This window comes from Molossus molossus, unplaced genomic scaffold (assembly GCF_014108415.1).
Source record: "Molossus molossus isolate mMolMol1 unplaced genomic scaffold, mMolMol1.p scaffold_m16_p_11, whole genome shotgun sequence".
In the NCBI taxonomy this organism is placed as follows: domain Eukaryota; kingdom Metazoa; phylum Chordata; class Mammalia; order Chiroptera; family Molossidae; genus Molossus; species Molossus molossus.
The window spans coordinates 18,032,522-18,043,614 of record NW_023425346.1 but is presented as its reverse complement, the minus strand read 5'-3'; the positions used below and the strand labels follow the sequence as shown (position 1 = coordinate 18,043,614).

The 11,093-nt window shown below is 41.4% G+C and overlaps 1 pseudogene; it reads right to left on the bottom strand.

Moving 5' to 3' along the window:
* Positions 1-993: 993 nt before the first annotated feature.
* LOC118625577 lies at positions 994-8,565 on the bottom strand (annotated as a pseudogene).
* Positions 8,566-11,093: the final 2,528 nt, after the last annotated feature.

Here is an 11,093-nt window from a genome sequence, read left to right as displayed (position 1 = left end):
TGTATGTATTTCATATAATACAAATATGTTACATATATATATATATACTATTTATGTCTGTAAATAATATACTTACAATGCCTTTGAGTAAAATTAATACTATCAATTGATTTTCGTACAGAGCTAAGATTTTATTTTATTTTTTCAGGTTACAAAGGCACTTTTATTTTACATTCTATTTACAGAGGAACAGAGTATAATGGTAATAAGGAACAAAAGTAAAAAAATGATAGGCATACATATTTACATAGCAAGTATAGGAAACACTTATGAAGAAGAATCTTTAAATACTATCATTTATCAAATCAGTTTCTAAGAATAATTCTTTATTACCTTTAGAAAGAATTTTTAGGAGGGTCAACCTCTATGATTCAAACTAAGACTAGCTTAATGAGAAAATTATATTCTTTGAAAATCTCCAAGGTCCTGGAGGCCAGTTAACCAGATCACTACCAAATTTGAAAAGATTCAAAGGTTCTTAAATGAAGACATCATAACTTCTTTAATAAATTGTTTTTAAAAAACTCAAACATACCATCATTTACTGAGTGGTACAATATAGACTTAGTTTACCATAATTTCTTAATCCATTAAAATGGTTACTGTTACCTTATAGTGAGACCCTACTGTTCTCTTATGAGAAACATTAAGTCATTTACTGTTTAGTTCTTAGGAAAATCACTCAAAGTGTTCATTCAGCCTTTAGTAACATTATCATACATGGAAAAAAAAATCAATATACCTATCATCAGTAATGAGTTAACTGCTGGATGTTCGAAAACCAGAGACAGGTATTCTTAAGAGTCAAGACTTTTCAGACCTCAGTACTAATAATACATCCTTGTGAACAGACTTCATTTAATTTTATTAACAGAAGATTAACATATAGTGAAAGGCATGCTGGCATATTTCTTTCCTTGTAAATGTACATACAGCTTGAATTGTTCACACCTTGGTCACAACACTTTTTGTGTTTGTCAGTCTTCCTTTAGTTCACTGTCCTTCTGATTGTGAAATGTGATTGTCCAAACCTTGAAGTTTCTGGACTAAAAAATGGAGAAGACTCCCAAGACCTATTTTCTTTCTCAAAGGAATAGTCTTCTTGGAATGCAAATTTTTGCCTGGGATATAAAAAACAATGGATTCTATATCTCAACATAATAAAGGCCATATATGACAAACCTACAGCCAACATCATACTCAATGGGCAAAAACTTTAAAAAAAATTCCCTTAAAGACAGTAACAAGACAGGGATGTCTGCTTTCATCACTCTTATTCAACATAGTACTGGAAGTCTTAGCCACAGTGATCAGACAAGAAAAAATAAAACAAAAGGCATCCAAATTGGAAAGAAGGAAGTGAAATTGTCATTGTTCATAGATGACATACTATACATAGAAAACTCTAAAGACTCCACCAAAAAACTACTCAATTTTATAAATGAATTTGGCTAAGTAGCTGGGTACAAAATCAACATCAGAAATCAATGGCATTTTTATACACCAATAGTGAACACTCAGAAAGAAAAACTGGAAAAAAAAATTCCATTTACCATTGCAACAAAAAAATTAAGATACCTAAAAATAAACTCAACCAAGGAGGTAAAAGACCTGTTCTCAGAAAACTACAGGACATTGAAAAAGGAAATAGAGACAGATATAAAAAAAAAAAGTAGAAGTGTATACCATGTTCATGGATTAGAAGAATCAACATCATTAAAATGTTTATACTAAAAGAAAAAAAAAAATCAAAGAGCTCTGGCCAGTTTGGCTCAGCAGTTGGAGCATCGGCCTGCAGACCAGAGAGTCCCAGGATCGGTCCCTGCTAGGGGCACGTACCAAAAAAAAAAGTTCATACTACCTAAAGCAATCTATAGATTCATTGCAATCCCTATCAAAATATCAATGGCATATTTCACAGATCTAGGGCAAATACCCCAAAAATGTATAAGGAACCAAAAAGACCCTAAATAGCCACACCAATCTTGAAAAAGAAAAATAAAGTGGGAGGGATGATAATTCTGGATATCAGGTTACACTATAAAGCCACTGTAATCAAAACAGCCTGGTACTGGCACAAGAACAGGCATATAGATCAATGAAACAGAACAGTGAACCCAGAAATTGACCCAAAACATGCTCAATTAACATTTGACAAAGGAGGTAAATGCATACAATGGAGTAAAGACAGTCTCTTCAATAAATGGTATTGCAAAAATTGAACAGGTACATGAAAAAAAAGTAAAACTAGACAACCAACTTACACCTTACACAAGAATAAACTCAAAATGGATAAAATACTTAAATGTAATTTGTGAAACCATAACAATCCTATAAGAAAATGAAGGCAGCAAAATCTAAAACATCACAAGCAGCAGAATTTTCACCAATACATTGCCTAGGGCAAGAGAAACAAAGAAAAAAATTAATACATGGGACTACATCAAACTAAAAAGCTTCTGCACAGCAAAAGAAATCAGCATCAAAATGAAAAGGGAAACCATTGTATGGGGAAAATATTTGCCAATGAAACATCACATAATGGGTTACTCTCCAAAATATATAATGTACTCATACAACTCAACAAAAGGAAGACAATCCAATTAAAAAATGGGCAGAGGACCTGAATAGACGCTTCTCTAAAGAGGACACACAAATGGCCAAGAAAAAATGCTCAATGTAACTAATCATCAGAAAGATACAAATTAAAACTATAATGAGGCATCACACCTGTCAGAATGGCTGCCATCAACAAATCCTCAAACTACAAGTGCTGAGGAGGGTGTGGAGACAAGGGGACTCTAGTGCATTGCTGGTGGGAATGCAGACTGGTGCAGCCACTATGGAAAGCAATATGGTGTTTTCTCAGAAAATTAAAAATGGAACTGCGATTTGACCCAGTGATCCACTTCTAGGACTATACCCTAAGAAGCCTGAAACACCAATCAGAAAGAATATATGCACCCCTATGTTCATAGCAGTGCTATTGACAACAGCTAAGATCTGGAAATAGCCCAAATGTCCATCAATAGATGAGTGGATAAGAAAGCTGTGATACATATACACAATACAATACTATGCAGCTGTAAGAAAGAAAGATCTTTTGCCCTTTGAGACCACATGGAGGGATCTGGGGAGTATTATGCTAAGCAAAATAAGCCAGCCAGAGAAAGACAAGTATCACATGATTTCACTTATATGTGGAATCTAATGAACAAAATAAGCTGATGAACAAAATAGATCCAGAGACATGGAAGTAGGGGACAGACTGACAAAGCTCAGAGGGAAGGGGTGTGGGGAGGAAGAGATAAACCAAAGAACTGATAAGCAGCCCTGGCCGGTTTTGCTCAGCGGTTAGAGCGTCGGCCTGCGGTCCGGAGAGACCCGGGTTCGGTTCCCGCTAAGGACATGTACCTCGGTTGCAGTTTGTCCCCGGCCCTGGTTGGTCGTGCGGGTGGCAGCCACTCGATGTGTCCCTTTCACATCGATGTTTCTCTCTCTCTCTCCCCCTCCTGCTCTATCTGAACAAAGAATAAAGAAGTGTCCTCGGGTGAGGATAAAAAAAAAAAAAAAAGAACTGATAAGCATGTATGCATAACCAGTGGACATAGACAACAGTGTGGTGAAGGAGGGGAAGGGAGGGAGCGGGGAGGGTGTTGAGTGGTGGGGATAAGGAAAGATATCTGTAATACTTTCAACAATAAAGATACATTTTAAAAAATAAAATAAAGACACTGGATGCTAATGTGAATCATGTGCTTTCCTCTTGTGAATGGGTCTACCTCCAGGTGACCATTTGATAGCATGAAGTTTAATCTTATTTATATCCTTTAAAATATCCAACATGTTTGGAACATCACTGTTTTTCTGACTTTTTGAATGATGACTATAATTGGTCTTACTAGCACCTGGGTGCTCTTTTTTCATTTCAGTTGCTGAATTATTTGAGTCACAAATATTATTAAATCCTGGCTTTTCAAGAGGAGAACACCGAGGTTTTAGAGAAGAAAACTGAGGGGTGGGAGAGAGGGAGGGAGAAGGAAGCACTGAACTTGAGGATGGAGTCAGTCTGACACTCACTTGAGCAGTCCCTGATGATGGCACTTGTCCCAAACCACCAGGCCCATCAAACCAGTCAGAGGAGCCAGATCTGTACTGTTTTCAGTTCTGGCATTTCCACAATTGCAGCAATCAGAGAGCCCCCAACAGTTCATTCATCTTCAAGGGCAGCTATTTTTTTACATTGCAACTTCACATGCAGGCTGAGCATTTTTCATTGGTGTGTTATATCTTAGAGCAGGTGACAGGATTGCAAACTAATTGCAAAGGATGGAAAAATTCAGTTTTCTCATCTTCCCCATTTTTTTCATTGCACCATTTCAAAATCTGAGATAGCTGGCTTCATCGTTTGCCACACCCAAAATATCCGCAAAAGATGGAACTACAAATCCTCAGTTACCATAGTCTGCAGAGTTCAAGAGAAGGATCAACTCAAATCAGGCCTGGGGCAAGGTTTTAAGGGAAGAATTTTCCCAATAATGCAAACAATACTCTGAGCTGAAACATAGCCTTTGTTTCCCCAAATCTGCAAAACCTGGTCCATGGGAACACCGCGATATTCCAGTGCCTCTTTTAAGACTTTAAGTATGAGAGACACTGATGAAGCGAACACAGAGGCAAAGTCAAGGAAACATCATTCTTGATACCTACCTCCAAAGCCGAGCCTCCCAACAAACACAAAATGTCAAGCTGCGGTCCTTTAAGGAAACCTGCCTCAGAATTATCAGTCCACGAAGTCCACCGTGCCCTGTTCCTGGTGTAGGGATGCTCAGATCGTGTCAGCCTGCTCACCTCGGCTTGCAGGCCACAGGCAGTAAAGACAGTCCCTGGAGCCCCACGCTCAGCCAGGATAACCCCACCAGAGGCGCTGCTGCCTTCTCGGGTGTCTCACCCAAACTGCTCCGGAGTGAGAATTTTAATTTATAGTAATAATGGCTAAAGGACACAGCTTATCGACATAAAGATGCTTACTGGGATAGAGTTGCATATTTCATCTCGTCCTGTCAAGAGAGACTTCATTAACCAACTTAGAGTGTGAGAAAACCACACAGTGGGATTTCAATAGTGAACACTCTGGTAGTTGATGGTCAAGGTCATGCTTACCTTGTGAACAATGATTCATTTTTTTAGCATTTCTATCCCTTGTAAACAGGTGTTAGGTTAATAGAAGAAGGATATTTGGGGTTACTTTACAGCAAGGCATCAGTGTCTGTTGGTATTGCTAAGTCTGTTCCACCTTTTTTCCATGTTTATCCCATGTGCCCTACTTCAGATAATTGCTCTATTGCAAACTTCAAAAGCACAACTCTGTCCACACAATCAAGTCCATTGTTTCTCAGCATCTCTTACTAAGCTCTATGTGAATTACATTCATCCTCATAACAACTCATAAAGCAGATTTTACTATACCCATTTTTAAAGAAGAATAAGCCAAGACTTTAAAAAGTTAGGCAATATGTCCACTGCAAGGCACTGTTATTTAGGGCCGGAGTCAGGATTAACTCCAAAGTTTTCCTGACTCCAAAAGCTAAAATCTTTCTGCTACGCTGCCCATCCCCAGAAAACCAGGAAGAAATGAAGATCAGGGCAGAAACCACTCTGAAGGGTACACTAAGAACTAAAGAGGATATTTAAGGTACTACACAAAAACCACATTTCTTGACCTATAGAACTTATAGAAAATCCCTGGTATGTATGTGCTTTGATCTGAGGACTTGTAATTTGAGCTAAGATATTAGGGTTAGAGCTCATTATTCTCTTGCTTTAAGAATATTAAAGCAACAACATAGCAATTGTGCATGTAAATCTGGGACCCAAGTGATTCAGTCTTGGAGCAGGTCTCTGTGAAATAGACAAATGCATTGTTTTTTCCTGTCCAGGACCTGAAATCTTTTCTGGCTTAAGAATTATTTACTATGTAACTCTGGTGGAAGGTAACGCCTCTGACGGTAAAGGTGGTTATGGCTTTTTGGGGACAGCATGGCTAGATGGCACCCAGTGACGGATGCCATGATGCTGATAATGTACGCTGAGCTGTCTCGTACTTGGTGGCAGGGGCAGCAGCGTCTGCACCGTACCTGTTCAATGACATGATTTCTCTAGATGCATGGGCCTCTGAGCCTGACTCTATCTTGCCTTTAAATAAATTCCTTTCCTCCTTAAATCAGTCAGAGTAAGCTTTTGTTGTTTGTAGTTAAATTGTCTGACTGATACATTAGAATCAAGAGACAAAACCCTCAGGGAAACAGAAGAAATCAGGGATGGGTTATCTAGTCTAATTAAGGCTAAAGGTTGAAAACCCAGCCGCTTTAAAGGGGTTTGATGCAGGTGGCCAGGAGCAGACAGTAGCAAAACATTAAATTATCAGCTGTACTTACCTAAAATAAAGGGGCCATTGAAATCAAGCTTTGGGGAGACCAGGTAGCAATTGAGGAACATAGGACTAAAGGAGTAAGATATATTTTTATGGAGTTGGACAGCTTAAAGCAAGAGAATAATGAGCTCTAACCCTAATGCCTTAGCTCAAATCCCCAAGTCCTCAGATCAAAGCACATACATACCAGGGATTTTCTGTAAGTTCTAAAGCAGACAACAACAATAACAACACACTTTCTTTTTTTCTAGCAGCTGGGGGCTTAAATAGGTAAAAACTGAAAACGAAGTTTGATTCTTGTGGGTTGCCAAATTACAAAGTCACTTAAATTCACAGCTTAAACATTGTCTTATTTGAAACCAAGGGCATTGATTCGGACAGAGTAGGACCCTGAGTACTGCCTGGAGACATCGGGGCAAACCAGCTGACTTAATAAAGTGCGCCCTTCACCCCTTGAGCCCCGTGTTGGCTTCCCTTGCCAAGTGAAGGCAATGGTGAGGTTCCTAACACATTGAAAAGAGACCAGTTGGAAAGTCAAATCCTGAAGGAGCCTTACCCATCACAGGAGTTGTGAGTTTCTGCTAATCTATAAAAGCAAAAATCTGGGGAATTCATGTGGCAAGGGCGTCTGAGAAGTCTAGACCAAAGAAGGAAGAATAAAGCTTTAGATCAGGCTGACTCTGTTGATATGGAGGCAGTTAGCAAAATTCTAGGCTCACTTGAGCAGCGGGAGTTGTACTGATCACCTGCTCAGTGGGCTATTGACATCTAGACTCATGAGGGCCGGCATAAATAACAAAGCTGGCTGGCTCTCCTAGAGCCCTGACGAGGTGCCAAGCACTGTTTAAAACACTTTTATATTTTAAGTTATTTAATCCTAAAAATAAGCTTTGAGAGACTTACGATCACCTTTACGTATAAAAGAAGAAACTGAGGAGCTTAAAGTTTCAGCAGCTTCCCACGTGCAGCTTTGTAAGTGGTGAAGCAGAGACTCGGCCTGGTTCTAGAGCTGGCTTCTAAGGTCTCTGCTAACATTCTTCTTTTAAAAGGGAGATGCCAGAAACACCTTTATATGATATGGAGGGAGGAAACCAAGAATGTAGGAAAATGATCTAATAGATCTATCAGGTGTGGCCTACTTACCCCTCCCAATACCAGATTCCCCAAGGTGGCCCAGAAGACATGCATTTGCCTCATCGCTGGGAAATACACTGGTGAGAGGAATGCCGGCATTTTCCCAGAGTTCTGCAGTGGCTTTCCCCTGGAGAACAGACTTCAGGGCACAGCTGTAGCCCTCACTGAGTTCCCAAATCTGCTGCCCATCAACCTGGAGCTCCTTGAACACAAAAGAGACTGGATACTAGCAGCAGACACCATTGGCTGGCCATCCAAAAAGTCACTCCCAGCCTCATTGTCTGTTACCTTCGACCGCAGAGTCGGCAAAGTCAGATTCTTGCTTTCTCCACCTCGACTCTACGAGCAGATGGGGCAACATGTGACCCAGTGCCGGCCAGCGAGATCTAAGGGAAAGTCTGCTGCGGGATTCTGGGAAAGATCATTTGTTTCCTTTTAATAGGAATGTAGGAGGAGACCGGTTCTCACCTGGGCCACCCCTGTCCTTCCTGCCTTCGAATGAGGTCATGATGCTTATTAGAGTGGCGGTAACCATCATTCAAACAAGATACAAGTCTGAGCTTGAAAGCCACTCCAATGATCCGGACAAGATGAAAAGAGCTGGCTCCTTGAGGAACCATTCCCACATTACACACCTCTCGGCTTCTTGTTATAAGAGGAAAACAAATGCCTACTTGTTACGGTATTATTGGTCCACTGCTCGAACACCTGCGAACTACAGCATTCCTAAGTGAAAAAGTAACCCTCGAGGAAGGATTCGAATAACATCATAGACATGTACCGTGTATCTTCCAACAACCAGAAGAAATCCCCAAATCGCGTATATCCTTACTCTGTATTTCTTGAAAACTTTAAAGAGGATCCAAATACATGTATATAATTTACAGCAATATATAAAAACAACTCCCCTTTCTCCCTGTCTCCTTGGATCATACCACACTGCTGGCCACAGCATCTTGCTCCACAGGTCTCCAGGCCTCATTCTTTTCTGTCTCCATGGCTCCCGCCTTTATAATGTTGACTTTCTGGCTTCTAACTAGCGAAACTGAAGAGGGAGGAGGGTCACTTGTAATTGCAAAACTCCCTCTGGAGACCCCCAACTCTTTTACATGAATAATTGTTATTCTACCAAATATAATTTTTATCTTTAATTTTAAAAACTGTGTTAACAGTTGCTTATGATGGACATTTCGGTCTTTCAGAACCCATTACTCACTTTCATCTTTAAAACAAAGATGCCTTTTGAATGACAAGTTGGTCATATGGGGTCCAATCACAGTTGAGAAGGTTAAATGTTCACAAATGGCATGCCTTCAAAATAACAGCATACTTTTAAAAATAATTGCCATGCCTAAGTGCCTTATGTGTAAAAACAATGGAAGTTCGGTTTGTTTCTACATAAGAGGCCTGAGACTAGTCTCGGCCGCAGGAACAAATGAGCGCAAACGTATCTGACAGTCCGGAGGTCAGACGTCCAAAGAGAGTCTTAAGGGGCTAAATCAAGGTGGCCACAGAGCGGGTTCCCATGAGAGGGTCTGAGGGCGAGTCTGTTCCGCGCCTCTTCCAGTTTCTGGAGGCTGCAGCAGCCCCTGCGCCTGGTCTCCTCACGCCGGTCTTTGCTTGTGTCACCAAACTACCTGCTCTCTGCTTTGACCTTCTTACCTCTGCCTTCTAAGGATCCTTGTGATTATATTTAGGGCCCACCTAGACAGTCCAGGAATAACCCCGTCCTCTATGAATCCTTAACCATCATAGGTGTGGAGGCCCTTCTGCCGTATAAGGTAACAGTCACCGGTTCCAGGGACTAGGCTGTGAATATTTTGGAGGATCCTTTTGTTGACCACAGTCTCCCTTCTGGCCCCTGCGGTTTCATATCCATCCCACATCAAATTTCCTCCTGTCTTTTGAGTGATTGCCATTGCCAGGAGAAGTAGTGTTCCCATCCGGCCCGCCTAGTGGCCCCCAAGATGGACCAGGGCTGTGTGGAGCAAAGCTGCCCCACCCAAGCCCCGTTCACAGTGGAGCCTCCCGCAGCTCCACAAACACAAGACGAAGCCCAGGTCAGCAAGAGCAGAGTCTTCACAGCTAACTCTCAGATGTGAGCCGCGCATGCCTATGCTGAATGCCACTGACTTTTAGGGTGGTTTGTTATTCCGCAAAACTCTTCTTCTATTTGCATAATAGCTTTAGGGCCTAAGAAAAAAACTACCAATGTCCATCTGATTGTTTTGAATAACTAGAGTCATGGACATTTGAACACACACACACACACACCCTTCTTTTTATAGTGTAACAAACAATTATTTTTTTAGTGCTTTGTAAAAATATCATCTGAGCTGAAGGAAAGAGGGATCAGAATAAAATCAGAGGGATGGCAGTGATTTAAACTAGGGACCACCCGTCTTGGAAAATCCTCAACAGAAGACTAAATTTTAAAAGGGGTGTTCACCGAGAGAGGCTTATGAAGACCTGCACTTACTGTAAAGGACACCTTCGAGGTACTGCACAGTGACACTTTTTGTTGGCGGTGTTTTACAAATTTTCAAATTAGAACAGGTTTCCCAGAGTTCTGCAACACCAGCTCAGCAGTCTGAATTGATGCCGTTGTTGCTGTGTGTGGCAGCTGTGTACTGACAGCTCATTGTGCATCTCTCCTCAAGTCCGTGTTCGGTGGTTCAGTGACATCAGGTTGATAGCCAGTAATGAGCCGTGCTGGGAGTGTTTACACCGCGGAAACCTTGCTGCGGTTATAGATGTGCGCACTGGGTCATAATAGAAAGTGCATTTCTTACACTGGGTCATGGTCAAAAGCTCTGAGAGCCACGGCTCTCACAGTGATTGAGTCAACTTCAACTCCCCGCAGTACTAACAATCCATTTGTGTAAAACATTTCTGCTCCCGGAAGCAAGGCTAGACCCTGCGGCAAAGCAAATTGTGACCCTACACAAATGAATCTGGAGAGAGGCCTTTTTATATGGATGTTTCTGCCATAATTGTTCAGGTTTCTGTGTGTTTCTTTGTCTTCTATTCGGCTGCAGGAGCTGAGGGGTGAGGTGTCTGTGGATATTTCATCCTAATGTTTCAGGCTACAAATTGCATTCATGTCAATTATGAGAAGAATGGGTATTTTGCTTGTATGGCTTCAAGAGCTGGCGGTCCCTGCCTCCTTTCTCCCAGACCATGCCATCTGTCCCAGCAGGACCATTCGTGAGTGAGGTGGGGGCAGAATTGGCTGTGATCATGCTGGTGGCCGTTGTCTGGTGCCAGCAGGTACTTGCACAGTAATTTGAGAGCTGATGCTCTAGAATAAGTCACCAGCTCACCTGGGCTGGGAATTAGAAGCAAATCAAGTTGGCATTGCTAATGAAGGTTTTGCAACAATCTCTGTGTCAGACAAGAACCTTCAAATCGGCAGCCAGAGCCGCCTCGAGCTCACTGAGCTCCAGCCTGAGGAGAAGCGGAGTAAGTAAAGAGGTCTCTGTACCTTGTACAAAACAGACTGCCTGCAAATCCACCAGTGGTAAAG